This window comes from Gambusia affinis, linkage group LG06, assembly GCF_019740435.1.
Source record: "Gambusia affinis linkage group LG06, SWU_Gaff_1.0, whole genome shotgun sequence".
Lineage (NCBI taxonomy): Eukaryota > Metazoa > Chordata > Actinopteri > Cyprinodontiformes > Poeciliidae > Gambusia > Gambusia affinis.
The window spans coordinates 30,672,351-30,690,903 of NC_057873.1; the positions used below are offsets into that span (position 1 = coordinate 30,672,351).

The 18,553-nt window shown below is 36.9% G+C and overlaps 1 protein-coding gene across 1 annotated transcript in view; it reads right to left on the reverse strand.

Moving 5' to 3' along the window:
* LOC122832560 (neprilysin-like) overlaps positions 1-18,553 on the reverse strand; it is a 93,800-nt gene that overhangs the window by 61,512 nt on the left and 13,735 nt on the right.

Genomic DNA, 18,553 nt, shown 5'->3' on the forward strand with positions numbered 1-18,553 from the left:
GGCTTTCTGCATGGAAAATATTTGAGTGTTTAGTTTTTTTTTTGTTGTTGTCAGTTGCTATGGTAACGAGTCTGCTAGTAGCTGCGCTGATGCCGAAAGTGAGAAAGAAGTGGTTTTAAGTTGTACTTTAACGGTTTTTCCTTTGCTATGGATCACAGCACGAAATTAATAATGTCTACATGTCCAAGTTTGACTGAGTAAACGGAATTATTTTACCGCGGCATAACGGCTATACTTGACATGCTAAATAATAGTCTTTTTGCCCTCCAGCGTTGTTCGCATGCGCAAAATTTCCTTATGTAAACCATAACATGCAGGGGGTCTATATTTGTACATATGATTATGATTAAGTCAGTGCCTCACCAGTTATAAACCTATATATGTATATATATATATATATATATATATATATATATATATATATATATATATATATATATATATATATATATATATATATATATATATATATATATATATATATATATATATATATATATATATATATATATATATATATTTATATATATATATAGAGGCGCTGTAGAGTATATACCACTATACATACGGCATATATAGTTGGTGTCGCAGCCTTTTGTTCCAAAAAACCAAAATTTCCAATAAAGGCCGTGGTGGGTAACAGGAAAGTTTTCGGATTTGAACGCACTTTTGTATTGATTTATTTAATGCAAAAGTATAGACAAAATAATAACTAAAAACATCTTGTAGCTTAGTCAAAACGAAAAATAATCTCACTTTAATGTTTGACGATACAACAAAGTGGTTTGAATATATGGAAAAAGTTTTCTTTTTTTTGTAGGAAAAAGTGGTCAAAAAATCATTCTACAAAACCTCCCGTCCACACCAGACATTTGCCAAACAAACTTCCACAAAACACCCGGTGTGTTCTTAATTACACAAATTAATGGGAGGGTCTAACAATTAGCCACGTAATCTAAACAATTCCAAATATAAAAATTAATTACAAATTTTGGTTCTAACTTAATTTAAACATATTCTAACAACCCAAAGAACAAGCTAAATTGGTAGAAATTATAAACTACAAAAACTTAGCATAAATGGCCACAACAGTTGGTTTCATTTTATCTCATAGATTTCCAACAGATATTTGGTTAGTGCAGTTCACATGTGGTAGCTAAATATCTTCTTGTACTTATGAGGCCTAATATTAGTTTTCTTTAAATGTGGATTACTGTCCAGAAAAAAAGTTTATTTCTTACTACTTTACCCAACATGTCACTTCACTTTGAAATTTAGACAGTGACAAGGGACTTGGACTTGCACTTCTGTCAACTGATCAAAATAAAAATTTAAACACAATTGTTAAGCAGTGAGCCATGTAATATTTAATTTGATGTTTTTCTCTCTTACCGGACCCAGGAGATGTTTTGAGACCATCCTATGAGCCTTTCAGTCCTTTTTATTAATTAAAAGGAATTTTTTGTTTGAATACATTTAGATAGCACTTCTAATTTATGAAACACCTTAGACTCACTTTGTTAGGTCTTTTGGGAACTGATTTAGAAAAACAAACGGTACATCCGCCTTGGGCATGGTTGTGACTTACATGCACTTTCCAATAACAAGCCTACAAACCCTCTGTAGAGTTCACGGTTCCATCCCAACAACATAATCTTCTTATAGTTTGACTTGGAAACTTTCCTTCAGAGTGGTTGCATCATAGTTTAATAATGACTATAGAGACACTTTGTACACATCTGTCTTTCACTACAAAGTTGCTTTGTGATCTTGGTCAACTTGCAAAAGTTACATAAGTTTAATACATTTCTGAAACATAACTTGCCTATAGCTACCAACTATCAAGTGTACCAAGTCCACAACAAGAAATATGTGAAACCTAAGCTTTTAACATACAGTTGAAAACAAGTTTGCATATGCCAAATAAAAAGAAGCATACATTTAATATATGTTATAATAGAGATAAATTATGAACATTTGGAAGGCAATCTCTTGATTTATTTGTTTAAAACAAGCTTTCTGGTTCACTCTTTGGATCGTGATATTCCTCATTTGCTTTGTGTTTGACACCACCCTCTAATTGGTACTAAAAATGCCCCTGCCAGTGCACAAACCAATATCAGCAAACAAAAAGTAAATAAATAAATAAATTTGGGCTTCACACACATGTTCATAGAGACACCAAGAACAATGGCCCCCAAAATGAGCAAACTCTGGTTCGGCATTTTTAGGTTTCTTACTGCTACACACCAGACTAAAATAAATGGATTAACAGGCTTCAAATTGTTTGTATCCAGTCCATGAAAAGAAATTTCTACAAGCAAACCACACTGCAGTTACAGAAATGATTGAAAAGGTATAGTGGCCTCCTCAATGCTTCAATAACTGGGTGCTATTGGACAGCCAAATGAGACATCTTTATTGGTTGAGTTTGAAAATCTGAAAACAAATTTTAAACTACATCTATATGAAATGTCCAGCTTTAAATACCTTCTTATTCTTACAATAATTAAAATAGCTTACACTTTGTTTTACTTTGATAAGACTTATCCTGGAAGAGAAATACCATTACATTTTGATATCATAAGGTCTTAGTTACTGAACAACCATGTTTTTTAACGGTAGAGGAAAACTGTGGTTAATTGCATTGATGTAGAATAAAAGCAGTGTTCATCCAACTACCTGTGCTGCTCATAGAAATGTTGAACGAAACTCGAAGTATAGGATATGTTTGACTGTATGAGCCTTTATCCAATCCTGTAGAATGTGGAAATTGGCTCAGCAATTGTTTATAATGTCTATGAATACACCAGTAAAAGATTTCACAGAATTCACAAGACAAGAAAAAACAAAAAACAATAGGTACAATTGTTATTTTGATAAAGTACTGAAAATAAATAAATTCCCACATCCCAGAACAGGCCGATATGGATTTAGAGATTGAGTTGAAAGACACACTGTTGCAAACCGCCCTATGTTTGATAACAATGAAACAGAAATATGTCACATACAATGCTGCCACCTCCTGACCGTATTGTGCTGTTGCTGGAAACTGCATACAATTCAACTGAAAAAGTAAGGCAGAAAGGCTGCACAGTGGCGCAGTTGGTAGAGCTGTTGCCTTGCAGCAAGAAGGTCCTGGGTTTGATTCCCGTTCCGGGGTCTTTCTGAGTTTGCATGTTCTCCCTGTGCATGGTGGGTTCTCTCCGGGTTCTCCGGCTTCTTCCTCCCACAGTCCAAAAACATGACAGTCAGGTTAATTGGTCTCTCTAAATTCTCCCTAGGTGTGAGTGTGTGTGTGAATGGTTGTGTGTCCTGTATGTCTCTGTGTTGCCCTGCGACAGACTGGCGACCTGTCCAGGGTGAACCCGGCCTCTCACCCGGAACATAGTTGGATATAGGCACCAGCAACCCTCCCGACCCCATTAGGGAGAAGGGTGAACAGAAAATGGATGGATGGATGGAAGTAAGGCAGAAAGATAAACACAATAAAAAAGCATGTGCCATCTCCTAAAAAAAGTTATGTGGTTTAACAGAGCATAAGAATCTAAATATATTTATTTATCGGTTGATAATCCGTGAATTTAAATTTAAGAAATTGATGAAATAGTTCAAAATAGAAGGTTTTCCCTGTGTACCTTGGCCAGAGACACGTCGACATGTAGCAGGAGGAAACTAGAATCAAACCTACAACTTCCCAATCACAAGACTGCAATGGTGAACCATTGTGCAAACATAAAACTCCAGATTTTATGCTGTTGTGTTGAAAGAGTACTACATTCAAATCAGGTGAACATAGACCTAACAAAGGTTAACTATTCTGTTAGAGAACACAAGAACCTGGTCAGCAGCCATCAACAGATGGTGTATTACACAATTCTGACTGTGTGATAATTTACTTAAACGGTCCATGATGGGAAAACTGGAAAGAAACTCTGCAGACAAGACAGAGGCTGAAAACAGCCGAGGTTTATGAGAGTTCCTGCTGAGTCCCACATACAATACAGTGGTTCGGCCCTGTTGCATGTATGTGAGTGGGTAGGCGGCGAATTAATGCATGAGTGGGTTGAGCACATTTTTCTGTGCGCCACTCTACTGCCTACTACTTGTAAAGCATTTTGACTGAAACTTGCATATTCACCCATAAACAAACACTGCCAGGCTCAAAGGATAAGCAAATGTGAAAGCAAAAAACAGAATAAAACTTCAAAAAAGACCCAAAAAACAGAAGGAGTGATTGTATCCAGTGAGCAGGAGGGTTGATTTATTGAACAACAGTGTTACAGTTTGAGAGACAAACGTTAACAGCAGACAACCAATGAGGATTATTTCTTTTGGGACAATAATCCATCTTGGATGAAGTGCATGTTGCACTGCCTGTTCACCAGCCATGGTCCATCCAGTAAAGAACAAAGGGAAGCTTCTATATCCCTGTAATCCTCCATGAGAGCTCCATCAGTTAAAGGGAAGAGGTATCATGGACCTAAAGACCATGTTTGGTCTTTAGGTCACCAAACACGGCAAACATTATCAGAGACCATGTTGCTGTTTTTGTTGCACTTGAATGCTTTGGCAAACTCTGGCAAATTCTGAAGAGAGCCAAGTACTCTAGAGTATACAAAGGAGACTGGTGTTAGCAGGTGAACTTTGTGTGTCAGAGGGTGCTTGTTTTTTAAACTGTATTTTTAAGTCATGAAATGCTGACTTCTGCACTTCGTGTTATTACCTGAACATCACTGGACTGTGTATATCCATTTTAACAGAATTAACAGCTTGCTGAGGTCGATATGATCCACACCAAATCTTAAAGAGATATACAGGATGTAATGTATCAGACAAGAAGAGCTTCATGAATTCAATTACAGATGTGTGAGGTATCCCACTGTATTTCTGCCACCCCACCCCATAAGCATATTCATTTTTGCAAAAGATAAATAGAACTCCTTACATTTTCTTTAATTAGAGTGTCATGTTGTGTTTTTTTATATTATTTGAGTTATCAATAACTAAGCTTTGAAAATTAGCTCACTTACCATATAATAACATAAGGACCATGAAAAATGTTCTTCATAATAGATACTGCAGTTTTAAATAGGTGGGTAGCAACTTCACAACATTGAGATTCTACTGTTTGTCTTTCATGAATGACATTTTTCTCAAGACAAAAAAATAGGAACAGTTAATGACTAAACTTAAAAGGTCTGACTAAAGTGGTCAGTGTCATCATGCACCTGCTATTAAACTGCAATTTAAGGCAAATTGCTTTACAAATTAAAGCAGGTCATAATTGAGTTACAGTAAAGAGTTATCAAGTAACTATTGAGGTAGGCAGATTGAATTGTGTCAGAAATATTGAGTAAGAATATTTAATTCTGAACTTTATTAAGCATTTATCAATATTAAAGATTTATTTTTAGTTCGACTGATTACCTGTGCAAAGTTAAGAAAGAAGAGCTGATCATGTGAAAGGTCAATCCCAGGCAGTGGGGACTCCTCTCCATTCCTCTTCACAAATTTCTTGTATGCCTATAATAAAATACAAAATTGTATAAATTTAACACACAGTTAATAAATGTTTGATTTACAAATTTTTCAGTAATGCACTACATATATTTCTCATTTATGTTTGCTACCACAGCTTCTACGTGACAAAGTAAAGATTTGCTATGGCAATACACATCTTGCCACTTCAAAAAGGTCCATTTTTAAATTAGACTGAAAGCAAAAATCAAAGATTAGATTTTTTTTTCCCAGAAAAAAAAAAGTTTGAATACATACGGAAGAGGATTTGGGCCACCCAAAAAAAAGAATTCTGACCTTAAAGTCAGAATTCTATTTTTTTTTTTCTTCGGTGGCCTTAATTCTCTTCCGTAGAATACATGTAAGCCACACCACCAAAAATAGAAAGCAGAAATAAATAATCATTGAGGATTTTTTTTCTTTTACCACAAATCAAGTGTTGTAGCAGTTTTCTTTTATACAATAAAGGTTTATTATTGTAATTATGGAAATGTGAAGTTATTACTTCTGAATTAATTATACTGAAAGGGAACAAAAAGTCAACAATTTGGAACTTTTTTGTCAACAGTTCATTCCTTTACATTTTTTATGATTTGTTCATGATGAACATCTTCAACATAAGACAAAGAACATCCTAACCTTCCTACCCCACATTGAACATAAGATGAAGAAGATCCCACATTGAACACAAAATGTTCTACAAAAGGTGAAGAACATCTTCATGCTATAAAGATGTTCTTCACCATATGAAAATGCTGGTATGTTGAACATCTTCAGCACAAGAATTTGTTCAACATAAGATGTTCAACTTCTTAAGCTGAAGATCCCATGTCGGTTAATGTGTACAAACATACAATGTAGCACATGTTGGTCAGTGAAACATCTACTCATTGCTTCAACAAGGAACCAACTAGCGCAGGGGTGGGCAATCCTGGTCCTCGAGGGCCGGTGTCCTGCAACTCTTAGACGTCTCCCTGGTCCAACACACTTGAATCCAACAGCTGAATCATTTGCAGTCAGGTTCTCCAGAGTCCTGCTAATGACCTCAATATTTGACTCAGGTGTGTTGAAGTAGAGATGCATCTAAAAGTTGCAGGAGACCGGACCTCAAGGCCTGGAGTTGCCCACCCCTGAACTAACAGTACTCAAATTCAGCAGAAAGAAATAATTTATTTCTGCTGAAAGAAAGAGAGTTCAAAGTGTGGCCTTTGAACTCTTTCTCTGCTGTTTACATGCTTTTATGTACCTAATTTGTTTTTATTAGGTCTGAGATTGTTTTCTGTTGTGTTTGGGAGCTTGATGTGGGGGTTTAGCTGCAGATTGAGAGTGCAGGTGCAGATCAAATGCAAGTTAAATTTCTACGTTTGCGTAGCTGTCTTTGCGGGGACTTTCCATTGACTTCCATCCATTTCTACAGCCTAAACCTTACCCTTATTCTAACCCTATCCATTACATACCTAACCAAAACTCAATTCACACCTTAGTCCTAAATCTGACCCCTGAGCCAAAAACAGTGTTTCCCCTTGTGGGGACCAGGCTTCGGTCCCCACAAGGGCCAGTGGGTCCCCACAACGTAGTATGTGTCAGGAAAATGGTCCCCACAAGGTATTGGAAACAAACGCACACGTGTGTGTGTGTGTGTGGGGTGTTACAGGTATGTGTTTGTGGGGGGGTTGTATGGGTGTATTAGAGAGAGTTTATGTGTGGCCTTTGAACTCTTTTTCTGCTGTTGACATGCATTTATAATTCACAGGTCAGAAATGACCCATAATACAATCCTTGTACCCTAGTGGTGTACAGCCCACATGGAAATATAAACAGAAACAAACTATCACTTTTTCTAATGACAGGGTCAATTTAGGAAAAGTCCTAAAACTTCAATGTTTAGGGTATTTTTTCTACAGGTAAACATGGTAATGGGTCACTTTTGACCTGCAAGACAACACAAGGGTTACATTTTCATGTATTTTTTAATAAATTTATTTTTATTTTTTATTAATTTCTAGTGTTTAGACCAGTTTGATTTTTTCCGCTTGTAGCCTTGCCCTTTCCCAACCCTTATCACCGTAAAATATTTACTCTTAATAATTGTTAAATAATTACTGACCATTTAAACAGTAACAAGATAAATATGGATTATGCTCTAAAGATTTCTATAAGTACTTGCAATTAAGAGATTACCTTTTATCACAGAAAGAATGGCTCACTTTGAAACAAAATGCATTACATGTAGAAAAGTTTATGATAAAATGTATAGAGGATAATAATAAGAGGACAATTATATCTAATTTATATAAACATTTACAATTTTTTTTCTTTGACAATTTCATAGATATAAAGCAAAAGTGGGAACTAGATAAGAATATATATAATATTTGTGAAAAAAAGTTTTAAGATCACCCACAGTCCAAGTTGGAAGAAATTTGACTGGAAATTAATAAGATTCTTCAAAACACCTGTCAGTATTTCAAACTTTGACAGAAATGCTACAAATCTGTGCTGGAGGAATTGTAATCAGACTGGAGATCACACTCACATATTGTCGGGACTGCCCAGTACTGATTCCATTCTGGCAGGGGGTTCAGACAGAATTCAAAACATATTTAAGTTCACATTACCACTGAACCCACTGCATCATATATTGGGTTTGACAACAAAGGAGAAAATATTGGGAAAAGTGAAGTCCAGTTACTACAGATTCTGCTACTGGTTGCAAGGGAAGTGATAACTCTGTCCTGGCTCAAGTTTTTACCTCCCACCCTTCAACAATGGCAAAAAGATTGAAGGATGTGTATATAATGGAAAAGATAACAGCAAAACCTTATGTAAAAATGGACATTTTTCTGAGTGTATGGACCCCGGCCATTTCCCACTTTGGATGGCCACACAGATAAAGATGCTATAGATCGGCGGTTTTCAAAGTGTGAGGCGCGCCTCCCCTGGGGGGCGCCAGAGCACTATAGGGGAGGCGCGGTGCGAGGGAAAAGGTAAACCGGAAAAGCTATCTGCTTGCTGTCTACTGATGTGAGAGAAACGTCTTTCACACCATCAACTCTGTGGATTTAGGAAAAGTTGGTACTGTGGGGTGCTGTGGGCGGGATCAGTGGAAATGTTTCACCTTAGAGGATGTTTTGGCCAGTGATGTCAGTAACGTTACTGACGGACCACTTTTCCGTGAAAGTAATCTAACGCTGCTATTTCAAATCCAGTAGTCAGACTACATTTACTTATCAAAATCATTTTTGCATACTATCTTCTTTTGTTATTTAATCAGATTTCTCGACGTCTTGTCGAAAGTGACCGGCTTCTATGCAACAGAAAAGTTATTAATGGGGGGAGATGCGCAATTTGTTGGTGGAAAAACTGGAACTATTTTCAGTTTCTGTCGCCAAGTCCGATTATTATAAGCGGCTTTGGGCTTCATCTTTTAAAAGTCGCTTGCAAATTTAATGAGTGGCGGGTTGCACCTTTTTGGGCTCGTTTTTGAACGTGAAGTTGGTCATTTGGGCTTGGAAATAATCAGAGACTCATAATAAATCCCAGAATTTGTCCGTCATTAAGGTAGTTTTAGTCAGTCTCTCCCTGTTCATCATTTCCCGGATGATCCGTCCCGCTGTGTCTTTGTTAATGTCAAGTTAATGATCCGACGTCGTGCTTCACGTTGCGCTCCAGAAAACTGCAAACATCGAGACTAATATGAACAGCGCAATAAACGTGAAAACAGCCACGAATGAACGTGTCCGTAGTTGGCAATAGTTATAATGGCAAGTTAGCACCGTTATAATTATTAATATTACGTTAAGTGTCGCAGCCATCTGAGCTGTGGAGCTGCAGGAGGAGCTCTGTGCGCTGCGACATCAAACTCTGGGGCATAACGCAGAATCTGGTGGGTGGGGGTGGGGGGCTTTAAAATCCTTCTTTGAGTTTTCCAGACAACAGTGGACCACACAAATTACTCATGTTTTTTTATTTTTTGTACTGTTTTTTGTACAATCTCCTCTTCAGTTCAACCTTATCAGTGGAGACACATTGTTGATGTTACCATTATAAAATAACTTACAATTAAGTATTGGCAAAGCTCAATGTGATTTTCACAGGAGGCAGAGCGTTGTTGTTAGCAGCTGCTGAAAGTAACTAAAAAGTTACTTTTAGTGTAACTTAGTTACTTTCCAAGTCAAGTAGTCAGTAATATAACTAAGTTACTTTTTCAAGGAGTAATCAGTAGTCCGATTAAAGTTACTTTTTCAAAGTAACTATGCCATCACTGGTTTTGGCCAGAGCGGGGCTGAAGGTGGAGTTTTTACAACTCCACCTCCCTCCGCGGGGGGGGGCAGCAGGCATTGTGCTCCTTGGAGGGGGGCTCACCCTTTCATACTTTGAAAACCCCTGCTATAGATTATAAAAAGCTGTGTTAGTCCCCTTTGTATGTCTCTCTATTAATGGAAGACCATGAATACGTGCACCTCCCTTTTATGTGAGCTCCTGAGGACATTTCTAAGAAATGTCAATTGCTGAAATGGATTTAAATGTTTGCTGAGCCCCTTTTCTCCTCTCTTTTCTGTTTTACTTTGTAAGTGTATGTATAAATATATATATGCATATATGTTGGAGTCATAATATTCTTAAATAAAGAATGTTAAAAAAATAATTACTGACTGTTCCCTAATAGACAATGTTGTCATTGCAACAAGGTTGTGTCTATAATTGGTGCACTAATGAACAGAAGGAAAAGTGAATTTTTTATGATGTGCCAGATCAGTCACTGGTCAGAACTGATCAAGCAGAAAATTATAAAGCAATCACACCTTCATACAACCTAACAAACATGTCAACATCCTGACAAACAGACTTCAACATTTTTTTCAAGTCGTATGAAGCAGGTCACATATTTGAACAAAAACATATTTTTTACAGCATCTCTTAAGTTCTTCACCTGGTATGCCTGTCGGATTCCTCCATTGTCAGCTATGTTTTCCTCGAGGGTCTTGTTGCCATTCAACTAAGAAAAAATAGGTGCAGAGTGCAAAAAGTGATTAAGAAACCTGAATATTTTCCCTCCATATTTTCAGTAAATTGCAGATTTCATTTTCTGGGTTATAGGAACAAATTACCCAGGGAATAAAAGAAGCATTGTTGAAAGCAGCAGAACAGAGGAAGAAGGATAAAAGGAGAAGTACTCATAAACAGAGAGAAGATGAAGCTGCAACACAGGAAGAAAGATTGAAAAATGACAGATGGATAAGGTGGCAAAGACAATAGAAATTCTGGTAACATCAATGAAAGTGAAGTTAATGGAATTTTTCATGTAATGTTCCAAAAAAGTAGGGACTGTGTAAACATACACGAGACCATTAGCCAGGTCCCAGGAAAAGCTGCTGTACTGATTAGCGTGCACCTTGAGAGTTCCAGAAATTTTCTAGTAGATTCAGGAGTCCACCAAAAATAATTAAATAATGAAAACTACAAGTATGACCTCATTTGCAAATGTTAACATATAGATACAATACCCTGTCAAATTTTGTATCAATTTGAGAGGCTATTTTGTCTAACATCTTCTTTTAAAAAATCTGTTCCCTAAATAAGATTCTTTTCAATCTTTTCCCCCCCACATTGTTCTTCTTGTAATAAAGTGAAACATGTAGCTGTCAGGAAGCATGGAGCAGTGGCGGCTCCAGAAATGTATTTCTGCTGGTGCTAAGGGGAGTTAAGGATTTTACTGAGGATGCTAAGAGAGATCTTTTTTTCCCTATAGTTATCAACACACACACATTAGTATTGTTATTTTAATCAGACTGATTTGCTTTTATTTGACACTTAGAAGTCAGAACGAAGCCTTGAACCATTAGCCAGATGACTTCCAGATAATATTACATTGTTTAGGTTAAAACAGCATTTATGACAAAGTGGATACCCCAGTATTGACCATTTGCAACTACGACACTTAATCATTCGAAGCGCCACGATGTAGATCAGAAGTGAGAATCGGGAGTATTGAACTGAGTGGCTAAAATTGTTTTTCCAAGTTGCTTTTGTCAGTTTATTTATGGTTTCCAGTTGCTGGAATCAAGCTAATTTGTCTGTGAACGTAACACACCTGGTTGGGGCTCATAGACGGCGGTATTTACAGAAGCCTGAAACAGCTAGCTTAGAAACCGACCCATACCTCCTCCCTCCTGATGTGTTGATGAAATTACCGACTTTGTCTGAATTCACGCCACATGATTTATGTCACTATGTCATAAACACCGTTTCCCCTTAAACCGAAGCGCCTTAAAAACATATAGAAGACTAGAGGCTTATCATTTTTTCCATACATTCTAGACTACATGACGGCGTGACACTGTTTCCATGGTTACTGATGATTAGACACTATCTTCTCCATGTCTTTCTAATCTTACTTACTTATAAAGTATATGAACATTAATCCTCTTACCTTGTATAAAGTGTTTGCTGTAAATCCGTGGTTACACCAACACCTGCCAGTCTTTATGATTGACTGCTGCTATCCATCGCTGCATCTTTCCTCATTAAAATAAAATGACAAGCTTGATTTTGACCCTTGTCTATTTGTGCAGCCGACCGCGCAGGACCTTGTGACCATTTTACTGTGAAATCAACTAAATAAAAGCGATATTAGGCTACCATATGTACGCATTTTGACAGGCTTTATATAGGAGAGCATAGATTTGGACATCCATCGTGGTGAAGACAGTGACATCAGGTGCAAACGGTCATAGTTTTTTTTTTTTTTTAAATAACTTGTGTTTATTTAATTGCCTAATTAACCGCTACAGGGCTTCATTTGACTATCACTGTTATGATAAAAATATGTTATGCTTGCATGTTTTTATGTAAGCATAACACATGCTTACATAAAGCATGCTGACTAACATATGGTAGTTTGCTATGATAAACACTGTCAAGATCGTTAAAGTCAGGTCATCTAGATAAGGGACGTACACTTTCTGATGACAGTTGCTGACAAATACGCAGGAATGATTGGGGGAGAATGAACTTAATCAAGTTCCGCCCACAACCGACCTAGAAAATCCCACGTGGCCGCAAGTCTCTCAAACAAAACCTCACAGCGCGTTGTTTCTATGTAAACATGGCGTTTTCCACTTTGACTGATTCTCTGCAGCATATTTCTGACTCGATCAGTGCATCATTTCTACCGGATTTTCACAATATATCAGCTACTACAATGGACAGAGGAACTAAGAAGTTCATGTCATCTTTTTTGGGCATCAGCCAATGAAACACGGCCCCTGTGGTAAGGTCCATTGCTCCATGTCTGCATGGGGCGGAGCCGGCATCATGTCAATTGTTTCCTGGAAATAATAATATGCATTGACAAAGTTCAAATCCTCTTGTGGGATGTTTTTTTAACTCAGTATATAATAATTTTGATTTATTTTGTGTCTTTTGATGAAAATGTCGCAATAACTACATATAAATAATGTTAAATCAGATGAAAAAAAATGTAATCTAATATTTTCTGGGGGTGGTATGACTTTTCCAGAGGGAGCTAAAGCACCCTCTAGCGCCGCCACTGGCATGAAGTAACATGTAAGAAAGAGCAACATGTTCATCTACAGTCCAAACAGCCAGAAGAAACCTCTGCACTGCCCCTGTTATACTAAAATGACTAAACTGTAAAAATAGAATGATGAAATTTTGTCATTTTGAAACCATAAGCTTCTTATGGCTTAAAAGTGATTATTAGATGTTAGAATTTGTTATGTGTAATTTAAACCTAGAGTACAATTTAAACACAAGAGATTGTATATATATATATATATATAAAAACATCCTGAGGCCAAAGGCATAATAAGGTGAAACAAAGCTCCTCTCTAAAGTGGTACCAGTTACAGGGGGAAATCCATCTGTTCACAGACTAATGTAATCCATCAAAACCGTAAGGAAGAACAATGAAGTAGAAAATTCATACCATTGTCATCAAAGCCATGTATAATCTCATGACTGATTACCATGCCAATTCCACCGTAGTTGAGAGATTTAGGCTGGCCTTTGTTAAAGAAAGGGGGTTGAAGGATACCAGCAGGAAACACTACAGACAGAGAAAGCATTTTTAAATTTCAAAGTAGCGTAGGCTTTATGTTTTATGGCTGAACATAATTTCCGGTGCTTATTTGGTACCTATTTCATTTAAGTCGGCTGAGTAGTAGGCGTTGATAACAGTAGCTCCAAATAACCCCCTTGAAAAAATAAATAAACACAAAAATGAGAGGAATGTTATTAAACGATCACACTGTGAAAGAACATTGGGGCAAAGTAAGAAGCCTACTTGAATAAAAATGTGGAAGATTAACATACAGCTTTTAAAACCCAAGGTCATTGTATGACTATCTGCTGTTAAAGCTGAACTCTAAATGCATGTGGGAGTTTGTATGAAGTTTGGTATGAAGTGAACACACTGCACAAAGAATAAATGAGGTAAACACTGTAGTAGTTCACTCTGCTAGGACCATAAATAAAAAAGGTGATTTAACCCTCCTGTTATGTTGCAGGTCAAATTAACCCATTTTAAAGTTTAAAAAGTTTTTTTAAATAGTTGGAAGTATTGTTTTTGCATGAAACTTTTTCTATTCATCTTCATAAGTGCACTATATGTATAAATGGAAAATTTATTCATTTTACACACTTGTACCAACCCCTGTGTCTACTTTTTACACACAAACTGTTTGGGTCAATTTGACCCGGCAGTCAAGTTGAAGTCCAAAAACAGATAAAAAAATTTCCAATTCTATGTTTTCTTGCGGCTATGAACCATATTTCACCACACACACAAACACAACACACCACACACGTGCATGCACACAAGGCCACTTTCTCACTGTACTCTTTACTTCACCAGGAAACTGCGAGAAAGCAGATGTTCATACAACTTGGACAAACTCCACCCACTCTGAGTAGACACTCAGCAGAAGTGGAAGGAAACATAAATACTCTCTGCATGACTCATTTATCTTGATTTTAATCAGTGGGTAGGTTTGACCCTGAACAGTATGTGTGTCTTAAGTTAAATTATAAAGATCACTCATTGAAAAAAAAAAAAAGTGTAATATAAAAAAAAAATGAGCAAAGATCAATTTCAAGGAAATTATTGTTTTCAGCATGTAGGTGTTTTCCAGTGGACATAAAAAAATATCAATTCCATTTTTTATGTCCAAATGAGCAAGTTGTCGTCATCAAGAATCATTGCACAAATATTGATTGAAATGGTTAATATTGAAGTTAATAATCAGTTACAAAAATGTTTTGGAGGATTTTTTTGTTTTTTGAGACTATTGCATGACTAAACACTGCCCGCCTAAAATTCACCCACGAACATTATTGCTGTACCCTAGAAACGAACATAACAGGTGATTTAAATACCAAACAATGCACTTTTCATTTACAACAAATCTGGAGTAAAGGTGGTAAATCCACCGCCCTCACAAAAAAAAAAAAAAGTAAAATCTTTACTCATCCTTGTTGACTTTTTTTCGCAATTTCTGCAGGTGTTTCTTCTGCACATACTCCAAGTTCTGCAGGATGTTTTCAAAGTACTCCTCTGCACTGTAGCTCAGCTAAAAGCAACACAGCCAGATAAAAATCAGGAGGATTAGCAGTGATGAAAGCTGTCAACACTTGGTCATGTATTCACGACCGAGTGTCATGAAGACATGGTCATGTATTTATGACCGAGTGTTGACAGGTCATGAATACCTATCAACATCTATACATGTTGACAGGTATGTATAGATGAACACATCTATACATGAATAGATGTCAAAAATGCAAACATATAAAACAGAATCTAAATATCCTAGGTGAGAGTTTTGTCCAGTGGTAATTAAATACACTTAAAATCATTTATAAACGAAAAACCAACAGAATCCCTCCTGTGTTTATCTGAAGGTCCGTCTCCAGGTTTCTAATCTCTGATTTATCTCAACTTCAAGTTTATGACAGTAAAGCAGTTTCAGAATATTTGACTGAAACTCATTTCAGTCAAAACTTCACAGGGATGTTATAGGAAGGATAAGAAATGCAACTTTCCTAAAGTATTTTCTGTTACAAAGAACTTAGTGAAATATCGATGACAGTGTTGTTTTTCACAAATACTCACATCTTTGTACTCATTGTTTAGATATTCGTCATTCATAATGTCTTCAGAATAACCAATGCGTTCACGGATAGCTCGGGCCTGGCAAAGAAAAAATTAAAAAAATGAAAAAATAAAAATGAAAATAAATCTGGTTTACTTGTTCTAAATAGAAATAATTGAATAGAATGATTCTTGCAACTGAAGTTCACACCTTCTCTTCTGCTGCTTTTTTGGTCTCTTCATCCATCCAGGAGAGGTTATCAAGGTTACTAATGAAAACTTCCCGAATATCTTTAATCATCTCCTCCATCTAATCTCCCAACACACCAAAGAGAGAGAAAATGCTATAGGATGCCAATGATGGAACAGGAAAATGCATTATGAAAAGGTTCTCTGTTCTGATGTTTCTGTTGTTGTTGTTCATCAACTCTAATTGGATCAGAAATAAGACAAATATAACTTCTGTCAAACTGTTAAAAACATTTCCTAAAATTATTAGGCTTTACATATCAGAACAATTTAGGCTTGCATATTAGTCTGTTCATAATGACAACTGCATTGACATGATCGTTGTAAAAATAATATATTTTGAAAATTTTAATATTTCCATCAGGATTTTTCTTGGAGCACTTGATCATACACTTGCCTAAAAGAAATAAAAATATGCTTGACTTAAAATACTTCCATGGTCAATGTTGAACTGTTAGTTTTCCAAAACCAGGAAATAATCTGCGGTTTCCCTTAGTGTTCAATGATATAAGAATGACTGTATGCAAACCTCTGAATTTAAAGAAAACTACATAAAAAGACACCTCTAAATTTTCTGTCATTAAATATAAATAATTTTGTTTTATTCTAACTGATCTGAAAAAAGAGATGTTTGGTCTAGTTTAACTTCAAACCGTGAGGAAAAAATGTGCCTTTTCTTGTCCTTCCTGATATAACAGCAAAAGATATTAAAATATATGATCTTGCAACCAAGAGAAAGAAAAACAACTTTATAAAATCATGAAATTGTTTATTGATACTATTGTCATTCCACCCCTTTTCAAACTTGCAAAGTGTCGTTGAACATCTACAACAGATTTTATTTTCTTGAGGCTTTTTTTTTTTCCCCACCAGGGGGTCTTTTTGTGGGCTCTAGTGTCCCTTATATGATAGTAGACTGACAGGAGAGGGGGAAGTAGAGGGGGGGAAGACGTGCAGCAAATGTTGTCGGGTCCGGGAATCGAACCCGCGACGGCCGCGTCGAGGACTCAAGGTCTCCAAACGTGGGTCGCGCTACCCCCTACGCCACCGCAGCACGCCCGAGGCTTTTTTTTAAATAACAACCCTAAGAGTTTCCACATTTTTAAATGCATTGCTACACACAAAGAATTAAATGAACTGAGACCTACTCTGAGACCACAGTAAGAGAAAACCCAAAAAACCCTTGTCTCGTCACGTTAGTGGACCCCTTGCTTACTCATTGAACAACCCTTTTAAAATGTTGTGGTTTGCCACAAACTGGCAGAGACCACACAGAGATTTTTCCGAAAAGCCTTTAGGGGAGATTGTTGTGTGTGGATGCAGGCAGTTGGTACATAAACCATCACTGATTTTTTCTCAGTTTTACAGTCAAAACTTCCACTTGGGTGCATTTATATCAGATATACATGTGAGTAGCTGAAACTAGAGCTAAACAAGAAACATGCTGCTTATAGTACTTCATTTATTAATTAATGTTATAGTACACTGAATGTCTCTTGACCGCTGATAAGTGGACAAAGGAGATGGAGATGGTCTGGTGATGATCTGGATGACTGATCAACTACTTCCCGCAGGACAATATATACTTTTTAAATTATGATGTAATTGATGTACAAATTTCCTCCTGGAAATAATCTCTTCCAATAATAATATATTCATTTACATGAAAAAGATTGATGTCTTTAATCTCAGAATTCAGATTTTTTTTCTCAATTCTGACTTTTAAGCAGATGGGCAGCTCAGAGGAAACCGTCTCAATCACCAAGATGCAAATTGTGGATGAGGAAAACAAACTTTCTGGAGGAACGTGTTGGAATTAAGCCATTTTTATTTTGGCTGAGGAATCTCCAAAGACTGCCATTCATTAATAGAAGAGCAAAAGGATTTCCTGGTGCCCATCTGCTTTAAAGATTTTTTTGAGAAAAAAAAGTTTTGAGATTAACATTAGAGGAGGCCCAAATCCTCCTCTGTACAGATACTCTATTTAAATGAAAAGATTTAAAACAGGGTTGGATCAAGAATCAAGTTCATTATGGTTGCTTATTAACATAACAGCACTCCCTGCTGAGAGACTCTGTCATGAAGTATACATGTTTGTACTAAAATATGTGTCGGCTGTTGGTCAACTCACACTTTATGCTGGGTCATGTACTTGAGGAATGGGGGAAGCAGATACGTTGCTGGATGTTCAGAGCAGCCATGTGTCACTTCTCACTTAACCAAATACACACACGTTTGCATGGCTATCTTTGTGGGGACGCTCTTAGACTTCCATTCATTTCTATAGCCTAAACCTTACCCTAACCTTAACCATTACATGGCTAACACTAACCAAAACTCAATTCACATCTTAGTCATAAATCTAAGCCCTGACCCAAAACTGCGTTTTTCCCCTTGTGGGGACCAGGCTTCGGTCCCCACAAGGAGCAGTGGATCCCCACAACGTCGTATGCATCAAGACAATGGTCCCAGAAAGTATTAGAAACAAACGCATGCACGCGCACACACACACGCCCACCCACACACACACACACAGCAGGGAAATGGGATCTGTCTGAGCAGGCCAACATCTTTATGGAAGTTGAGATGCTTAAGAGTTACGATGGTGCCACTTGTACACGAAACAGTATAGCGGTAAAGCCTGTGTGTGTACAGACACAGAGGCACACA